The sequence below is a fragment of the Gallus gallus genome, chromosome 4 (assembly GCF_016699485.2).
Source record: "Gallus gallus isolate bGalGal1 chromosome 4, bGalGal1.mat.broiler.GRCg7b, whole genome shotgun sequence".
NCBI lineage: Eukaryota > Metazoa > Chordata > Aves > Galliformes > Phasianidae > Gallus > Gallus gallus.
The window spans coordinates 76,477,467-76,498,310 of record NC_052535.1 but is presented as its reverse complement, the minus strand read 5'-3'; the positions used below and the strand labels follow the sequence as shown (position 1 = coordinate 76,498,310).

Sequence of the window (20,844 nt, the reverse complement as noted above, 5' to 3'; positions counted from 1 at the left end):
AAAAAGGATACAGTCAGACTTGGCTGATCAAGCTTAATTTAGCCTTATGTTTGTGTTTCTGAAACACAGTAAACAATTTTTTAGCATGTACATGCTTACTGACTTGCAAACAAGAAACATTTTTCCTTATCTGAATAAAAATGAATCATTTTGCCTTATCTGAATAAAAATAAACCATTTTTCCTTATCTGAATAAAAATGAAATCTACAAATGCACAACCTGTGTATTAATTATGTTTTTTATATTCCAAAGTCTGTCTCTTCATGGAGGCACCTTAAAATCTCCATATATTTATACTCCCTGATAAAGGATACTTCAGGCTTTAATTGAAGAGAAACACTACTGAAGCTGAAAGCCACAATTCCCCCTCAGTTTAATGTCCATGCTGTCATGTGGAAACAGCAATTTTTATTATGTTGGGATGGCTCACAATGGCAGGATCCAGGGCACTCATCTGAAATGTTTGTTTCCCAGGTTCTGGCAATGTGCATCTAAAACTGGATGCCTCAGTCTATATTTAACAACCTGAATCCTATAAGTGAAAACATAATTTAAAAGCCGATGACATTAATCATGCTCTTCACTATTCAAGCCTTTCTTCGCTTGACCTTTCGTTGCCTCTCTCTCCATCTCAGATAGGATGACCAACACCTGATAAAGCAGATGTTGCCAATAGGTTAATAAAAAGCCTCAGTTCATTAGAAGATGCACAGAAAACAAATAATCATCAATAATCTGTAAAAGGGAGTTCTGCATAAGCAGACGTGGATTAAGTAGTCTGTTAATTTTTCTTCTGAGACAGCAGCCCACACTACTCCAACAACAAACATCCGGAAGAACTTGGATCTAGAATGTGTTCTGCAGCACTTCTTATAGCTAAGCCAAGGTACTCAAAGGACATCTTGAACTGTGGTTCTTTTCATTTTCATCTGGAAGTCTGAGAGACTCCAGACCAGAAATGAGCACAAGCAAAAAGCACACATTTATCTAGCCAGCAATCCAAAAAACCTCTACAAAGCTGATCCAACTGGAAGACCCATGTTAAACAAACAATACAGGCAGTGGTACAGAATATGGAGAAGTGCTGCCATAGTGCATGAGTAGGAGAGGAGGAAAACCAGAGCCATTATGATGGCTTTATGGACTTTCTGAATATATTCCTAGGTGTCACACAATTTTAGCATTGCTCTGACAGGTTAATATGTGCAGCTTGCCTCCAGGGGCTATGATTAAGTAGCAACAAAGCTGAAGGGAAAAGCTTTGGCAATAAATGGTGAGAAAATTTTTGTAAGTACTCTTTCTCCATGGGAATACTTTATTTAAGTAAAAAGGAAAAAAACCCTGCAACATGTGCATGATTAAAATCAGATTCTCAACAGGAAAACTTTATTTTAACAACGTTACACACATCACCAGTAATTTTCTGTTTTCTTTCCAAATAAGACATTGTTGAAACAAAACTCCAGCACCCATGTTCTCCAGCTTTACACGGCCACCACCCAACTCATAAAATGCATGTTTGACACCACGTGCAGGAGTAGCAGCCCAGCAAGATAGGGCCACAGTCAGAAGAAAAGGAGTCCAGAAGGCTGCAGGGAGATCCCAGAGAAGAGCCAAAGAAAAACATTGGAGCTCTCCCACCAGTAGAATATCCACTCACTCCACTCTTTCCAAGAGGAGGAGCCGGAGACATTCCCTTCACAAAATAAACAAACATCAGAAAGGTTGAGAAGTGAGAAAAAGATTATGTCAAATCTGGTACCAAGTCACAGCAAAGGTGAGGATGCTGTGTGCAAGGACCAGGGCTGAAAGGCAGGATGAAGTGCACCCAAGGCCCACTCTCGCCCAAGGACCACTGGAAGTGGCAGCACAGGGGACACCCAGATAGCCTGATCCTTTAGAAAGCCATCACTGTTGCTGCTGAATGTCTCCAGCTATTCTGAAACATTAGTGGCCAAGACAAGCTGCTTTCATCAGCTGAGGATGCATATTTTCCAGATTCTCCCAGTCAAGCCAGCTCATCTTTATTTCAGCCTTTGATGTAAGGGCAGTGTGTTATTAAGAGACGTTTCTAAAGAGGGAAGAGCCGCCATTTGGCACATGAAAGAGAGCAGTGCTGTGAGAATAAGAGACAGAGCACAAGGCATAGAAAGAGCAAAGGGAACACAAAGAGAGCAAAAATAGGAGACACCTCATAATGAAGAAAAAAATAGCTGAAATCCCCAGTCAAGGACCCCAGTAAAGGGCCAGGAGACACGCCAGGGTCAATCAGGGAAGCAAGAGGGAGAAACAGGAGCACCAGAGGTTACTCACCAGCCATGGGACTGTCATGCTGGAAAAAAAAGCACAGCACAACCAACAAGAATGTTGCTGAGCTGCTGTTCAGATGCACAGTTGGTTGGGGAGGGAAAGGTGTGCTTCTGTGAGGGCGTTGGGGGGGTTCATGGACGAAGTCACACATGTGTGAGAGCTACAGACATGCAGGTAGAGTGGCCTGGGACAAACAAATCAAAGATGCAGTGCTGCAGGGAGTGTACTTCTACAGCTGAATTTAGATGAGGGAATAATGAAAAGCACGAGGAAAACATTTTAATGCCATCAATTAATTGGCTTTATACAGATTTCTATATTATATTTAAAGCTTTTAGATGTATTTTTCAAAGACAATTAATTTTGCTTTATGCTTCTAGTAAATAAAGGTCTCCATTTATAGGCAGTGCTTTTTATGCAGAGTGAAAGAAGAAATCAGACCCCTAATTCTGACCCCTACTTTGCAAATCACTGATTTTTTCCACAGCAAGATTAAATGCATTGTTGTTGTCCTGCCAGCCCTTAACACAAATTAATGACTTAAATTACCTTTCATCTCACCTTATAAATTCTACCTTGAAGCAGTAGAAAGCCCAAGGGCTCTCGCATAACCAGATGAAGACAAGTTCACTGCCTTGAATCCTTCCCGTCTTGCTCCACTTTACATCAATTCTTTATAAGAAGAAGTCTCCAGGGCCAGCAAAGAGTGGGCCAGGCAGCAGAAGGTGCCGTGGGACTTCCCGAGGTAAAAGCCCGTCTCGCGGTGACTCGGTGCGCTCCATTAGTCCTAGAGAACACGGGGCACAGCGAAGGCGGCAGATGTGCCCTTGCTTGCCAGACTTCAGACAAACGCAATCAAATCTATTTTAATCATCTATGAAATGCAAATGTGTTCCACTTGCACACCCGCAAGATCCATTGTCTTCCTCACTGAAGCATACGATAATGCCAATTAAACATTGTTGCTAACTTAATAGGTGTTCTGATTGCCTATGGGAAATCATCTTTACTTTATCGTTATTATTATTATTTCAAATCACAGAGGTTTCCAAATGTTTTAATCATTGTTTTAGCATTTGTTTATGTTGCCCCTTGTTTGACTCTGTGGTCAACACCCACCCAAGTGGAGGGACAAGATTGACACGTACATTCAGAGGAGCAGCAATGCACTGCCTCAAGCATCAAAAATTCCCTTCCAAAGTTCTTCCGAGCGGGCCCTACACAGATGTGACTTTCACATTAATCTACTTTCAATCGCACTCACAGACGTACACTCCCCTGCACGCACACAGCCCCTTCATTGCTCTGCGAGAAATGGCCAGGCAGCTGGAAAGATGTTTATTCTCGGGCCCACATGAAAAATGTTTGCAGTACGTATGTAGCCTACAAAGTCAAGAATGATAAGCATTTAAATCAGACCAGCCATGCAAAGTCAATATTTCGATATCAGAGGAATTGATTCTTGATCTAGTGCCAGCAATGTGTACTCAATGTACTGCAGAAAAATCCTTGCCCAGCCTTCCTGCCAGCACACTGCTAGGGATGACAAGCAAGCAGTTATCTGATAGAGCAGATATTTGTTCCAAAAGACGATTTTCATTTCAAAGACAAAACATGAAAAGAGCTTACTTGTGGGGAAACCAAATACTGTATTCTGCTCTTGATAAATCAAGCCTTAGAGAAATAAAGCCAAAGAGAGCAGCATTCTGAAAAGAACTTCTGTAGCTCTTTTCATGCTTTTTCAGCTACTCTGCTGGCTTAGCTCTGCCAACTAATAATCTCATGTTTTCCTAAGATGTGTTGAGAAAGAGTTTATTTGCAAATAATTATTTAGTGATAAGGATGCATGTCTGTTTGCTTTTAAACAGACTCTACAAAGCTAATTAGAGGGCTTATGGTAAAGCAGAGTTCTATATGATTTATACCTTAAGCTGTTAATTATGGGATTTTCAATAACATCTCTTTCTGTTCCTTGCAGTGGACTGATACAGCATCACTTGACAACAAAAGCTCATTCCAGTGAAAAAAGGTGAAATTTCTTTATGTCATAGTCTTTTCAGCCATCCTCGTCACTGGATTTACATAAAGGTAACCAAGTACAAGCAATAACATGAGGGAGAGGGAAGCATCTTCACAGCCTTCAGGACCCAAGGACTAGCACAATATTCCCTTTTGTACTCTAAAAAGACATCTTTGCTATTTGGACACAGACCTCCTGATAAACTGTCTAATTGCAGTTAGCAAGCAGTATGCCCTTGACACTGCATGGAATGAATGTAACCTGCCTTCTCAAGTGTGCCACTGTGCTCAAAGCCTACTTGAAGTCCAACACCACTAACCACGTCTCACACAAAGAAATGTAACCGTGCTTCTACCCACAAAATTATATAGTATCACATTTAATACTACTTTATTTAAGGACTATGTTAAGAGGGATTGATCCCAAACTCTTAGCATCTGACTACGTTAACTAAGGGCCTTCTCAGCTCACTGCTCATCCTCAATGCGTAATAAATAATTACCTGTATGCTTTATTTCACTGCCAGTCTTTTATGCAAGTGCAAACATGGAGAGTCTGTCCAGTTTCTAAGAGGAGAAGCAAGGGGTAGACTGTAGAGAAAATTAATCAGAAGCATATCAGAACCTTACTGGGATGCAGCCCAATTAAATTCAATACACACATCCACAGCGGAGGCCATTAATAAGCTGCTAACAATTTCTGCACGTCCCTGCTGGGCTTTATAGAAAATTTTGCCCCTATAATGAACTCTGCAGGCTTTACAGGTGGGATTTTCAGAAGTGTTCAACACTGACCCAGCTCTGCTCTCCTTGAAGTCAGCAGGAATTTTAACCACCAGCTTCAGGGGGGAGGTAGGGAAAGGTCAGCCTCCAGTGCTCTTCCAAATCCCACCCTGCCAATCTGCTTAAGCCCTGCCGACCTCAACGGGGAGAGAGGTTTTGTTGCATTTATTGCACAGAGTAAAGAGGCTTGGTATACATCAGGCATCAGATGACGTGCTGCAGAGGTACAGAATGTTTTTGCATGACTTATTTGTCAAAAGAACCAACCTTTGAAACAATATGTAAGCCTATACATCTAAACAAATCATTCCTATCCAGGGAGTAGAGAGGGTAAGCTTGTTTGTACTCTGTATAGTCTAGAGACCCAAAATACAGGTATTCTTCCAGTCCTTTAAACAAAAACAGTTGCATGCAAGGCTAACAGGCTAAAAAAATGCAAACTGGAAAGAAAAAGGCCTGGAATTTTTGAAACCTGCCTGTGAGGATCAAACTCTGTGACAGACTGTGGGAAGACAGAGCAAGCAATAGCAGCTCCACTAGTAGGCTGTTGATTCAGGTTTCAAATTAATTATAAATTCATAATTAATTATGAAGTGTTACCCCTAGCTCTGCCTTCCCGTGGCCTGAGGAAGAGACAGAATCTCAAAAGCTCAGAGCCAATTTCCGTTTTATTTTTAGCCAGTTAATCTCACAAAAGATTTTACCTACAACTTGGGGACTTGCTCTTTTATATTCCATCCATGTATAGGCTAATCAGCTGGTGCAGCGATCTGTGACATTTAAATAGGAAAGATGCATATGAAAAGCAAAGGGAGAGCAGAAGGGACCCAAATGTGCTACCAGGACCACGGCAAGGGGAAAGCGAGATGACTGTCCACCCTCAGAAGCCCATTTCAAAGAGAGGCAAAAGTCTGGTGCCACCAACAGCTCCTGCTGCCTCTGTGCCCCAAAGGCAGCCTCTGAAGAGGATGTGGCAGTGAGATGTGGGGTGGATGGTGCCTGAACATGGGGTGTCCTGTACAGTCAGCTGCTTCCAGCACAACCCCCATCGCAATAGGGAAGAGAATTGGTCAGGAATCAGTGATGGGCCACAACAGTACAGATTCTTACATGACAGCTCAGATAGTACATTCCCCCCATGCACATCCCTGGCCCAGCAGGACACAAGTGTCAGCTCTGATGGAGTCAAGATGAGGGAGAGCCTGGCAGGAGGCCTGGTATTGCCCAGTCCATGGCTGCAGCTGCAGTCACCTCCTGCTGCAGAAGATAAGCAGAGCGAGGAGCCTTATACACACAAGTCTGGAAAGCTCTCCAAGGCCCATCTCAAAATCCAGTTTTCAAATAAAAAGCAGCTTTTGTTGCAGCTTTTAACTCAAGAGGTCTACAATCTAATAACAACTTAATAAGAAAATCTTAGAAGAAAGTTTGTGGGAAGAACGCAGTGCTGCTTTATGAATCAGGGCTTACATTTAATAAGCAGGCCCTAGACTTGCCGTACTCTCTGTTGCACAGCTCTGAAGCCACCAAGTTTTAGCAATCCTGTCTCATTATGTTTTGTATCATGTGCTGGTGTCCTGGCTGAGCTGTGTGGTTCTGCCAGGCTTTACCAGCCCTCTAGCATAACCTTGGAGACTTCGCAAAGATGCTCTCTCCTAAAGCCAAACCCCTGGCTATCAGAGCTGCTCCCAAATTCTGTCACCCACACAATTTGTCCCGCAACCCCAAAGTCAGCCCTTAGCCCCAGGAGCTGAACCTTCACAGGATGCTCATGGTTCTCCCCTCCTCACCCAGCCACTGCCCTAGTAATGGCAAAGATCCTTTTGTTTATCTCTGCTGATTTTCTAGCTCTATGAGTTTAAGACTGATCTCTGTTAATCTGCTTTTTGTATGTTTGTTTTCTAGTCTTCCTAACAGTGTACATCTTGCTAAAAAGCAGTATGTGAGAGGGGAAGGGGTGATAGATGCAGCTCAGCATACTGATGCGATCTTTTGTTTCAGGCATTATTTGAAGGACAGAGTGGCGACAGCAGTTTCTGCTTGCAATTACAAAATCAACATACAATATATAATTAACCTTAAAAACTTCCAGTGTCCAGTAAACGTTGATCTCTAATCCATTATGTTTGTTCATTTCAAGACAGAGGAGCCTTAAATAAAATACCGTTCTGTGAATTAGCAGCCTTTTGGTAGATGCAGGAGACAAAAAGTATTAAACCATGGGCATGTCGAGTTCCCAGAGCAAAGTAGGAGTAATTCCAAAAAGGGTAAAGTGATCTGGGGAAGTAACACAGGGTGGAGTCTGAGAAAGGGGCATTCGTTTGCAAGGTCTGCCAGCACTTTCCTGTGTAATCTAAAGCAAATCACTTATCTGGTTTTAAATCCTGAAAAAGTGAAAAAGGAATATACGGAACCTCCCTTGCATGTCTGGTCTTCAGAGTAGAAACTGTCTCTAAATATATGTATGTGCAGCACAAACAACAACACAGTATGGATTGGAGCCGTTATCTGTTATTGCAATAAAAATCAGTAAATATATCACAGTGCGTAGGAAAACCATTTAGCCTTAATCCAACAACACATGACCGGAATACGGCAATATTGAAAACTGAGGACTGATCCAAGCCTACTTATGGGTCATCCGTGTTGCAGTTTCCCCAGGTTGCCCCCACCTCCTTCTGTCAGTGATATGAAACCTCCACAACCGGCTGAAATCACCTTCTGAGCCAGGAGTAGGAGTAGGTAATTTAGTTTCCATGGTAATGCAGTTCTGGACCATTCTTAAGCAGAAGCTGCCAAGTATGACAAATGGTAGGTGCTGATTTTTTTATGTGAACAGCTATTCACTATGAATTGAAATGAGATTACCAAATTCACTTTCCTTGGGACTAGAGCTAGGGTCAAAAGCTATTGTTACATTCAAGCCATAGTCCAAAACTAGCACTTTAGCCACCCATCTCCAGCTGCAATATAGAATTTTTGAAGTCATAGAATAAAAATGAATGACTCAATATCAGAGTTGTCAAATAGATAAGACAGATTTACATCAAGCAATTCTAAAATGCTCTGTAGCCATGAATTAAAGGAAACATATGACAAATGACTTGTATTCCTTCCCTCTCGGGGAAGAAATTCCACTTTAAACATTGCTGACTGTTGCACAGTTCCTATTATATATATGCATGTGTGTATATATATGTGTGTGTGTGTATATATATATCTATGGATGTATCTACAAAACCCACATCAGGATAAATACTCAAAATAGTAAGGACTTGAATTTAGCTACTTTTTTTCCATAAGCCATTACTCTATAATAAACCATGGTAGGTTTTGCACTCTGCTAATCTCCCCAAACAATATGTAATTGGTCTTGGAAAGCACTGTAATACAGCAATTAGTAACATGACAAATAAAAGACGAAAAGGGCCTTTTATTTTAGCCTTGTTTTCCTTCAGAATGACGCAGTAGGAAGATATGTTACTGGATCAACTGATGTTTAACACCATCTCTGCCATAAAAGCAGCCCTAAAAGCCACTTGGTTTTGCCCAGGCTGGAGTGATGTGTGGCATGGGAGGTGGAGAAGGAACCCTTCCATAAGAAACCCATGGAAGAAGCAACTCTTGAAGAGGGGGGTCTTCATATGGGTAGCTCTTTTCATTTGCAAAATAATCTCTGATAAATACAAAAAAGGGAGCAAAACATGGCAAATTGAGGGGTTGGGAAGGGGAGGCTGAGAGAAATTCTCAAGTCATTCAGTCCCAGAAAGAGAAGAAATACAGTGAGAATGACAACGACAAAATAACCATTTCTGCCTCTATAGAACCTTTCCTCACACCCAGTGTCACACTCAATGCTTCTTGCAAGCATTCATGGCACTGTCCAGCATTTCTTTATACTAAAGGAATAGTTATCCCTGACATCACCCATCACCTGCTCTTCTGTTTCTTCTCCATGGGGTGCCTGGAACAAAGGCTGCTTGCTCACTCACTGTTTGGATTTTTAGGCAAATATGTGACATGGATGACAGTAGTGGAATTGAGACAAGAGCAAGGGAGCAAAGATGTTTGGGGTGATAAAACTTGCAGAGGCAAAAACAGAAACAAAAGGATGCCAAAGGGTCCTGATGGCTCCTCCAGGATCCTCTGTGGTGGCTTTGGGTTTGCTGTGAAACCAAGGAATCTTCCATAGTGATCACTCTGTCCGGTGGCCAAAATTTTGAGCAGGTAAAATTAATTCAGAACAGGTTGTTACTGTTAATTAGCAAGTAATTTCTCCACAGAACAGCAAGGTTTTAGCCTGCCAGCTCCACACCAGGCACCCACAAGTGCTGCAGGAATGGGAAGCAAGGAATACTGAGGGTGACACCAATGGCAGGGTGTTTAACCAACATACCTGAATAATAACAGATATTAAGAGATGGGGCTTTCCCAAATTGTACTGGGGCCGCTGTTTTTGCTCATGCCTCCCACAGGGGATCCTGAACCTGCTAGTCACGGGCATACCAGGAAATTGCTAGGCAAGTCTGAGTCCCCTGATAAATCGAATTGATGCAGAGGGCTGCACAATTTGTAGTTTAGCTCTTTTCAACTGTAGCAACTTTGCTTTTCTCCTAACATTATAGCTAAAAGCAGGATGCCTGTGCCCCTGCATGCCCCAGGTGCTATTGGCAGAGCTGAACAGTAGCAAGAAAGTACTTACAGCCCTCCATGTAATTCCTTGGCTGTACACAAAGGGGGAATATTTGTCACCTGCTGACACACAGCATTTCAGAAAGCCAGGTGAATGTGCAAGACAGTGAGCAGACTCTGGAAATTTGCTTTGTCCAGGAATCTTATTGACTATCATGAGTTTCTTCTCTATGAAAAGCTCTTACAACTTCATCTGCAAAAGCAGAATACGCTGCATCTCCCCCCACTCACCTAGGCAGTGCTGCAGTGAAGAGAGAGCAGCAGGAAGCTGCATGCTGTTTTTCCTGAGGGACTTTTTCATTTAATTTAGCCACTGGGATTTATAATGTGACCTGCCTGGGACAATGCATAAATAGTCTCATTCTGTCAGTGTGACAGAATGACAAAGAGCCCAGTATGTGCTGAAATATGCACTCCCCTTGCTAAGCCTGTAATTCCAGCTTTGATTTTCTTTTTTCTTATTTTTTTCTTTTTTTTTTCTTTTGTTTAAGTAATCAGCACAAACTTAGAATGAATCAGAAATTGCACATTTAATTTCAGCTTCAGCTTGGCTTTCATCTCTGATCAGCAGTAGAACAGGATGAGCTGAGGGACCTCCATGGCTTCCTCCCTCAGATGATGTTAAAAGCCAGCTTGTCATACAGAGTGGCATCACAGTAATTATTTGCTTGGTCATAACCACAGAATCCCTCCTGCCTTCTCTCTAATTTCCTCCAGAAAGACACCAAAAGCACAGACGCACTTCCCTGATTTTGGCACCTGCTGCCATTCTGCTCAGAGATGTCACCTGCGGTCACATTTCCTCCAGCTTCAAAGAGATCCTCAACTTATGGCCCTAAAATGGGTGACACAGTTGCAAGACCTGCTGCACAGCCTGCTTCAGTGCCCTTGCCTGCAGTCACTTCTGAGGGCCATTTCCTCTGCCAGAGATGTCCTCCACCATCAGGAATTTCTCTCTTCCAATATCTGAAAGGTGCTTGCAGTGAGAGTGGGGTTGGTCTCTTCTCACTGGTGACAGGTGATAGGGTGAGGTGAAATGGACTTAAGTTGTACCAGGGTAAGTTTAGGTTGGGAATAAGGAAAAACTTCTTTACAGAAAGGGTTGTTAAGCACTGGAATAGGCTCCCCAGGTTGTTGGTTGAGTCACCATCCCTGGATGTGTTTAAAAACCATTTGGATGTGGTGTTCAGGGACATGATTTCGAGGAGGGTTGTTAGAGTTAGGCTGGTATGGTTAGGTTGTGGTTGGACTCAATGATCTTTAAGGTCCTTTCCAACCTGAGTGATGCTATGATTCTATGATTCTATGTATGTCCTCCACCACCAGGGAAGTCCTGCACCACCAGGGATGTCCTCTACCACCGTCCTCTAACGCAGTGTAACTCTCTGACTCCTGTTACTCATCCTAAGGACGTTGCCACCATGGCAGCTGTGAGCACCTGGGCAATTCCTCCCATCCCTTTGACAGAGCTTCAAAGAGGTGCTGAACTATGGCTGCCATTTCCCATTCTTGGATTTTTATAAGCTGTTGGCTAAGTGCTTAATGAATCTGTGATTCTGAACACACAGTCCTCATCACCTCTGACTCCGCAGGATGCCAGCAGACAGGCAGAACGTCAGAGCTCTGTGGTGGCTAACAGGTACCCTTTTCACATCCTCCAGCCACTTCATAGCAACCTGGCTGAGTACACTAGGGCTAAGGTGAACTTCTAGGAACAGGAGCAGTTGTGAAAAGAGGGGTTAAATGCTGAACAGGGTTTGGCATTTCTGCACAGGGGAACAGAAAATGTGGAAAAGACAGCTCCAGAGGACCAAGGGATGTAAGATCTGAGTGTCCTTTTGTTGCAAGGCAAGGAGATGCAGCCAATAGCAATCTGGGCAACCAGGCTTGCCTCCAAAGTGCGTATGAACTTACCTCCTGGCTGAGGTCAATGGTAAATCCTCATTGATCTCATGAGGGTTTGGGTTTTCAATTAATGCAAGCCTACTGGAATTTATCTGCAATTATGCAGCATTTGCAATTATTAATTTATCTCTTCTCTGACTTCCAGTTGACTTCTGAAAAGAGATAATATATTATATCAATGCTTAAGACTGAATGTATACTTGTACTTACTCCAAAGCATCATTCTCAGTGATAAAAGCAGATGAACTGACACAACAACAATAGGGCAATAAAGCTGGTGAAGGATCTGGATCACAAGCCTTATGAGGAGTGGCTGAGGGAACTGAGATTGTTTAGTCTGGAGAAGACGAGGCTCAGGGAAGACCATATTGCTGTCTATAACTGCCTGAAAGGAGGTTGTAGCAAGATAGGGGTAGGCCTCTTCCCCCAGGTAACAGTGATAAAATGAGAAGCAATGGCCTTAAGTTGTGCCAGGAGAGGTTCAGGTTGGATATTAAGAATTTCTTCTCAGAAAGAGTGGTGAGGCACTGGAACAGGCCTCACCAGGGAGGTGAGGCCACAGGCCACAACAGGGAGATGGCAGACCCACTGTCTCGGGAGGTGTTTGAGGAAAGGGTAGATGTAGTACATATGGGTATGGTTTAGTGGGCAGTATTAGTGGTAGGTGAACAGTTGGACTGGATGATCTTAGAGGTCTTTTCCAACCTTAATGATTCTGTGGTTCTATGAACCTATTCTTCTGGGCCAGGTTTTTATCTGGGCAAAAACTGCATTAGAAATATACTTAAAAGTGGAAGAAAAATAATCTTACTGGAAGCTTTAAAAATGAACTGTGAGTTTGCATTCTTGAATTTTAGTCCTTGTAACACTTGTTGTTGGCTTTAAACTTTGTGTCAATACCCAAATACAAGATGCCAAGAGTTGTTTTCCCTTCCTCTGAAAATTTTCTTTTACAAGCAAGATCCTAACAGTCTGCACCTGCTGTTTCAAGAACACTGGGAAGTTGTGAAACTCCCTGGTGTGTCTCAACAAGTTTCTTTTACAGTGCTGCTGAGCATTCAGAAATCATCTTTTCCCCTGTTCTCTTTCAGCCTATACACAGAAAGTCTATTAAACATAACTGAGCCAACATTTGTGGTTATGCATTCAAAGTTGCAGAAGTCACAGGATGTTACAATGAAGTACAAAATGTCCTAGTGCAAAATGCTGCATGCAGAGCTACAAGGAAAGGATGGTTTTATTCCCTTCTACAATGTATTACTTTATGCCAACTACAGAAACAATAGGGTTACAGAGGCTCCATGAAAATCAGCGTGGCTCCAAAAGCAGAATTGCTAGTTTATTATTGTTGTCATTATGCAACATTTTCAACATTGAGGCACGGATATAGTCATAGGCTGAAAATATACCTGAGGGAGGCAGATCTGAGGAAAAAGTGGAGCATAAAGGCAATGAGTCCGGCATAACAGGCAAGGGGGCTGGAAGTGGCTGGGAAAGGAGATGCACAGCTTGGGAAAAGAGGAGGAGTCTAAGGGAGCAGAAAGTGGTAATAAGGCAAGTGATAAGCCATGCTGGCAGAACACTTGGCACTGCTGATAAGTTGAGCCAAGGAGAGACAGAGATCAGAAAACAGCATGTCAGGAGGATGGAAAGTGATGTTCAGATATGAATCTGAGTCAGAGCTGAGTCACGGGGGGAACACAGGCAAGATTTTGGCAGCTGCGCTTTGGATCACCTCAGGGGATAAACTGAGAAAACAAAAAGGCTAGATATACAGTGGTCTGCAGCAGTCAAGGCAAGAGCAGCAGGAGCATCAGCTTGCTCCTGGTCACATGCAAAAGGAGAGACACCATTCCTGAGAACATCTGGAGAAAGACCCACAAACCTTGAGCTGTGGCCCTTGTGTGCAAGGAAGGAAGGGAACATGCTACAGCATGAAAGGCAGGCAAAGGGAGGGTCACTTGTTTGACCCAAAACCAAGTTTCCCTGCAGCATTTCTCACACCGGTGTTAATAGCTACAGAAATATAACGAACCGTTACCTCTTTTTTACAGATGAAATATTCATGAATAGAAAGATGAAGCAATTTCTCCAAAGTTAGCCAGCAGGTCAGTGGCAGAGCTGGTGAATGAACTTAAGGATTCCAAACCCCAGTCCTGCCCAGGACTTGAGCCTTGTCCTCAGTTTGCTAACAGTTTCATAGAGGAAAAACAATGGTTTCTTATAACGGTCCAAAAATAATTGATAAATCATGTTTAGAGGATGACCTCTTTTCCTGTCCTTTGTCTATACTGGCTAATTTCTGTTGGTCATTTGTGGTGTGAGGAGTCAATGCTGCAGTATTATTTTCCTTTCCTGATTGGCTGGCTATATTCTTGAAAAGGTAAAAGCTTAAAAAAGAATGTATATTCGCCAAATGCATCTGAACAAAATCTATATTCTGTACAGATGCTTTTAACTAGTAATCAAGCAGCACACATAGATGTGAGCCAAGCACTCAGAATCCAACAATTATTTGATATGCCTATTTTGCTATGTTTAAGCTACTGGGTTGAAAGACAAAGACAAAGGGAGAGGCTGTTCATGTACTGTAATGGCAAAAATGGAAAGCAACTGGCAATTACTCTGAAATGCACAGATCTTTTTCTTGTATCATGCTAGAGTATTCAGGCTCTTGAGCAATGGCCCTGAACTGAAAATAGCCACTTTAAAAGGATGTATCTTGAAATTAATGTATTACATATGCTGTGCAAGAAAGCAATTATTTTCAATAATAATAATAAAGAAAACGTATCAGAACATCACATAGTAAGTGAAAGAGGAGGCTGGGGATTCAGTTTATTGCCTCATGCCTTGTGAGATACCCTACCAACCCCTCTGTCATTCCAGTTGACTCTCCACAAAGGTATAGGTTCTCTCACAGGTCTGTAGCATGCCTGCGCCCACAATGGGCATCCCAGCCACTGGGACCTGAAATAAGCCTTGAGCCTGGCTCTCCCCTTACAACAAGACAAACATAGGTCTAAAAAGCCAATGGAGGAAAAGGAATTGAAAGTGAGTTCCTTGCTTTCCATGTGAGTAATGCCTTATGTTGCATCTGGCACTTTAAAGACCTGATCCAAAGCTCACTGACTTCAGTAAAAAATATTCTTTCCCAGTGCCCCAAACTATGGCCAGAAGGAGCACATTCATGGGCTCTTCCTTTGCTTGACCGTAAATTTCATGCATGCTCTGCCCTCCAACTAGCCTAGAAACTACCAGATGCTGCGTGCAATATTAATATTTTGTCCACAGAATGAATGTGATCTGTCTTCATCGTCTCCTCAGAAAAGGTTTTGATACTTCCATTTCTTCCCCAAACAAAATCAACATATAATTTATGTTTGTGAGCAAAGTGATTTTATGGTATTTCTCTTTGTTGACAGAATGATTGGAATAAAATTACATTCTGTTGACAAAAAATGTGATGAAATGTTGTTTGTGAACATTATGAACAAAAGACTTTGACAAAATGCAGTTTGCCAATGGGATGTAGTAAAGGTTTTAACAAAATGAATTTGGTCTATCTGCTATTTGTCCTAGGAATGACATGTGAAGCTTTACAAAATCTACAAGGTCAAAATAAAAAGTAAAAATTTTACCTATAAAAGCATCCTATAAGAGTAAACATTGCCTTTACAGAAGCCATTCTATTTAGTGTTTAATCCATATTGCTCGAGGTCACCTTGTTTTTATAGAATTCTTCAACTTCTAATAGAAATAGGTTGGTTTCACCCACTTTGGTACATATCCACCTCAAAAATATCATTAATTAACTGTTCTTTCAGCTTCATATTCTTTCAAGCTTTCATATTTTGCTGTGTTTTTAATACATAGATCAACAAAGTAAAAATTTGTGCTAGCATTTTCAGGCACAGTAGATACGTTTAAAGATAATAGTGTCTGTTCTTGGAAGGCATCAAGTCTCTGACAGCAGCATGAGTACTCACATAATTTAATTCCTTCAGAGCCTAAGCAACAGTCTGACAGCATCTGGAAAACGTGTGCCAAGCTATTTTCTCTTTGAACTTTGATGCCTGACATCTTTACATGGACATGAGCTCATATGAGGATGGACAGAATCTCTCTTTGGTGGGCTCAAGTGAATGAGCTTAGACAAGGCTGATTTACCCTCAGTGGCAGAGGGCCTTTAGGTTAAAGGAAATTTGATGGCTCTATGGGGAGCAGAATATAAAAGCACAAGGCCCAGAACAAAGGGAATAGAGTTAATTATTGGAAGAACTCACAACCATGGAATGGTTGAATGAAAAGCCAAAAAAAAAAAAAAAAAACCAACCAACCAACCAACCAAACAAAAAACACTAGGAAAGGTTAAAGAGCAGAAGAACAAAAGCAAAGGTTGAACTAAATTATGTAAGTATCACCATACTAACAATAAATAGAAGAAAAAATAAAAATCACATCATGACAGAGCTGGCTATTCTGCATCCTTTCCTTCTTGCTGATCTGTCGTTAGGTCCAAAGTCCTTCAGCCACCCAGCACAAGTGACTGCTCCTGGGCAGCATGGTGTAGAAGACATTGAGTTTCTCCATAAGGATAATGTGGAGGACAGGCCCAAGGGCTGGTCCCTGGGCTCTGCACACAAGGCTGCCTCTTCTCCCAAGGTGCCACCACCTCCATGTCCCAGGTGCATGTGAGAGAATGTGCTTTCCTTCTGTACAGATGGCAGGAGAGGAAAACACTGAAATCTCGCAATCACTTGTGGAATGCAGTCTGATTTCAGCCATACATCAGCTAACCAGGGTGGAAGCATCCTTATGACCATTAAATTCCTCTGTGACTAAGTAAGGGGTTATAGCAAAGACTCTGGTCAGATCATACAGTGAAAGCACACGTTCAAGCATTCACAAAATTGAGCCTTGAATTTTAATGGCTGCTGGCTAAAAAATCTATGAGCTAGGGGCCACCAAAGGTCTTCTCAAACCTGCTTCTGGCTCACCAAGGCCGTGGAAATGATGTTTGTCTCAATTCTGTATGGGTTAAAAGTCTGAAAGAGACCACTCTGTACAGATTGGCCAGTCTCTATACAAATACTAACAGAAAAGCAGTGAGATGAATTTACATTCATCTGTAAATGCTTCTTAGAGCTAAAAATACAATTAATTGCACTGCTTGCACTGAGGTTTTTGTTCTTTTCTCCTCTCCTTCTTCCCCCCCGCCAGTGAGGGAGCTGATGTGGTAAATGGTTTTTCCCCTGATTTTTCTCTTACAAAAGAATAAATGAGATGAAAAGGTAAGAAATGTTCCAGCATAATCAACACACACATACATTCTAAAGAAAATAGCAAATTAAATGCAAAGCCTATGCTAATGCATCATCCAGGTTGAGATTTTAATTGCAAAAAGTCAAGAAATGCAAAGTTATGGTTCTCGCAGTAATCATCACTCAGCCCCTTGAACACAGTTTGGATTTGTATTCCAGGCAGTGTGCAGCATTAACTCGAACACCAGTGTGTGTATGTGTTCTCTGCCTTCATTACAGTTGCTGGGGGAACCATAATTCTGCATTTGCTGACTTTTGCTCAATTAATTTTTTTTCCTTAACGCTGTGCTATGAGGTTCTTGCATTTAATTTCACCGCATCTTTTTCAAAGGCAAAACAATGAAAAGAAACAATGAAAAGAAGGTTCCATCATATGTCAAAATTAGGAGACAATCCATTCTGTCTGTGCATTCTAAGGATGATACGATCATTTTAGAGCTCAATTACATCAATAATCATAATAGTAATAGTTGTCGTAGCAATAATGATGTTTCCAATACTGGGAGCTTCACCTTACTATGAAGTGAGTGCAAAAATATCGGAGGATTGGTACACTGTAGACAAGAGCTTTTCCCAAATAACTACAATAACTGTATTGATATAACAGCTTTTTGCACTAAAGGCAATGCTGAGGTCTCATCCTTCCTTATACCTTGGGGACTCATGGCTTGTTTGTTCACTCCAAGCCTACCTCAGAAATGTTTCACCACCTCAAGGGCAAATTTTGTGCCCCTACAACATGCTCAATATTTTGTTATCAGCGTGGATAATTTTGCCTGTAATCCTCCAGCAATATTTGTGGTGGGATGGACCTTTGGTGGAACTCTACTAGACTGACCTGCAGGAGCAGCCATAAAAGTAATTCATTTTAGTGGCCTGAGAAATGCTTAGAATAGGTCATAGAATCATGGAATCATGGAACCATCGTATCATTAAGGTTGGAAAAGATGTTTAAGATCATGTAGTCCAACCATCAAAGCAGGTCTTCTCCTACTCTGAAAAAAGAGAGCCACCAGTCTCAGTATCACCTCTGACGTATGTTTGAAGGTAATACCCACAAAGATATGGAAGCCTCACTAACATTTACGACATGGTCTTCTTTATCCCAGCAGAGCCCAGCAGTACTGTCACCTGTCCTTTCCCCCCTCTTATCCTGCTCTGAAGCAGGAGGCTCCAAGAAGAAGGCTTCTGTAATTTGCCCATCAGGTTGCAATGTATGCATCAAGATCAGATTTTTGAAGAGGATGAAGGACATAAGGATGAATACAAAGACGAATACAGGTGCCTCTCAGAAGCTCACTCACAGTCGAAGTAGCTGAGCACTTGGCCAAACTGCACTAAATCTGCCTATTATAGTTCATATGGATGTAAAATCTGTCCATAGAACAAGTCAGTACCCAATACTCACAATTCATACGCAAATTATCACCAGTACTTGTGCCAGTGGGTCTGCAGGTCATGCAAATCCATTAACCCCACCTAGAAGAGCCTTCATGCAGGAGATGCGTACTTGTAAGTATCCTTAGCTGGGAAGATATCAGTATTTCCTCTCATTGACAATTCTTGGCATTTTCTTCAGACAGTTATTGCATATTTTACAGCTTTATGCCATTTGAAGTGAAAATGGGAACCAGGAGTACCTCCTGCCCTCTGTAAGATCTCTTACAAACAATCCTTTCCCCATGGAAAAGGTGAGTTTTCTGCTGTTAGGTCAGCTTAGACACAGGTGAGCCTTGACCTCTAAGTTGAAAAGAGCTTCCAGACCTACATGGTCCTGATTCTGTGCCACATTTGTTGCAGATATGTAAATTTTCTTCCCTTGTAAACACCTAAAATATTTTCTAAAAGCAGCTCACTGTAGGACTTCTTAAAAAAAAAAAAGAAAGAAAAGGGGGGGGGGGGGTAACAAATTTCTCAGTGAAAACTTGCATTTCTTAAAAATGATGGTAAATATATTGGCAAACTTTGCATACTTTCTCCAGTACTCTACCTCCCCTTCAAAATAAACAAACAAATGAAACAAAATAAATAAACAAAAAACCCCACAGTTTTTGCTATTCAGAACTTTCTTCCCTTTCTTTTATGTTTTTCCATTGTAAGAGGAAGGGAAATATAATTGCTAAGAAAGGGGAGAAGTTATGGAGTAAAATTGCCATGGATTTGCAATTTTTGCTATGAGTTTCCAGCTCAGGGATTTTGTAAAATCTGAGAGTTTTGTTTTGGGATCTTATCCTCTTTCCCCGAAAGACTCTGGGCTTGGGATGCAAAGATGTCTCTCCAGAAGGTAAGCATCCAAGATACTTGGCAGTTATCAGCATCAGGCAGAGCAGATGGCAGTTCCTGACCGTGCCAGAGACAAAAGATGGTGCTGCCAAAAGTGCAAAGAGTTCATGCAGGTCTATTTAACACTTTGTGCCAATTTTCCCAAACCATAATCAAAAGTCTTAATTTTCTGCAAAGTCATGTCAAGTGGCTATCAGCTGATCCACAGCATTATACCACTCTTTCTACTCATTTCAGTTAAAAGTTGGATGGCTACATACTGGGGGAAAATGACAGAGGACCACTGATCTAGAAGATGTAGGAGTCGTTGTTTTCAGGGTTATACGACATGTAAATAAGATAGTGATGCATGGAAATAGATCTAACATGTTACGAAGAGAAACACAGTTTAGTAGTCATGCAGACATCAGACAAAGCTTCACGACAAGCCCATTTCAGTGAAAAGGAACATGGAAAGGTACCATGGAACCAAAGCAGTTCCTTTGCAAAGTCATCGCTGAAAGGAACAAGTGTCACCTTCCAACTCTCCATGCTGAGGGAAGGGAGCTGAATCAGCTATCTAAAACAGGCCACCCAAATAGGAAATCTAAGTCAAAAGTGGAGATGAGCAAGCAGGATTTTGTTAAGTTCTGCAGAAATCAGCTCTTAATACTCACAGTTGTTAGTCAAGGACTACGCAGCAGCCTTCAGAATATTAAAGAGGAGATTATGAAAATTGGTATTAGGTGCTACCTGGAGAATAGAGTTTGTTTAGTGCACTGTAGCTCAAAAGAAAAAGGAAATGAGTTCAGAGGTAAGAGATGAATCTGGTGGGGAGGCAGCGTACAGAGTGGCTGCTCAGGTGCAGTGGGATCAGGAGCAGGTGAGCACCAGCAGACATGAGGGATTGCAGCAATGGATGGGTGAAGGCAAGCAGCAAAGTGCTGGTTTATCTTCTCAGGACACCAACAGATTTTCATCAGCAGCAAAAAGGAAGTCATTAATCTCTAGCAGGGTCACCATGGAAGCCTTACCACAACTGGTCTGTAGAAATTTTGCCCAAAACGTTAGACGTGCTATTAATACATGGGAAGAAGGGGAAAGACATGGGAAACACTAGACAACATCTCCAGCAATCCCTTTATGAATGCATTGGTCTGTCTTACCACTGGCTGTTCCTATCTTTTTAAATGAGCATTCCAAGGACAGGCAGTGCATCCTGACCGTGGCAGAGAAAAGTCATTTTGAAACTAGCCAATTTCTGCTTCAGAATTACCTTTGAAAATCCAACAATTTAAAAAGATACAAAAGCACCTCATAAACTGATACCAAAGGACAAAGTTATTTTAGGAAGACAATTTTAATCAGTGCAGTACCAGCATTTAAATCTGCTGCTGTACTGACATTAGTGGGATGGAAAAAAAATAATAATAATTAAAGGTAAGGAGCCCAGAGGAACTAGGCAGCTTTGGAAATGAATCCACACCTGTGTCACCTTAGCGTGGGACGCCGGCAGTTCACCCTGGATGCAGAAATTGTGGGGGGCAGCAA

General features: G+C 41.9%; 1 long non-coding RNA gene across 2 annotated transcripts in view; it reads right to left on the bottom strand.

The window, feature by feature from the left end:
• The window catches only part of LOC107053294, a 45,031-nt gene that overhangs the window by 10,447 nt on the left and 13,740 nt on the right, over positions 1 to 20,844 (bottom strand). For both annotated transcript variants that reach the window (XR_005859184.2, XR_006939078.1), the window contains exon 2: positions 2,873 to 3,098. This is a non-coding gene — a long non-coding RNA (uncharacterized LOC107053294). The remainder of the gene's footprint in view (positions 1 to 2,872; positions 3,099 to 20,844) is intronic.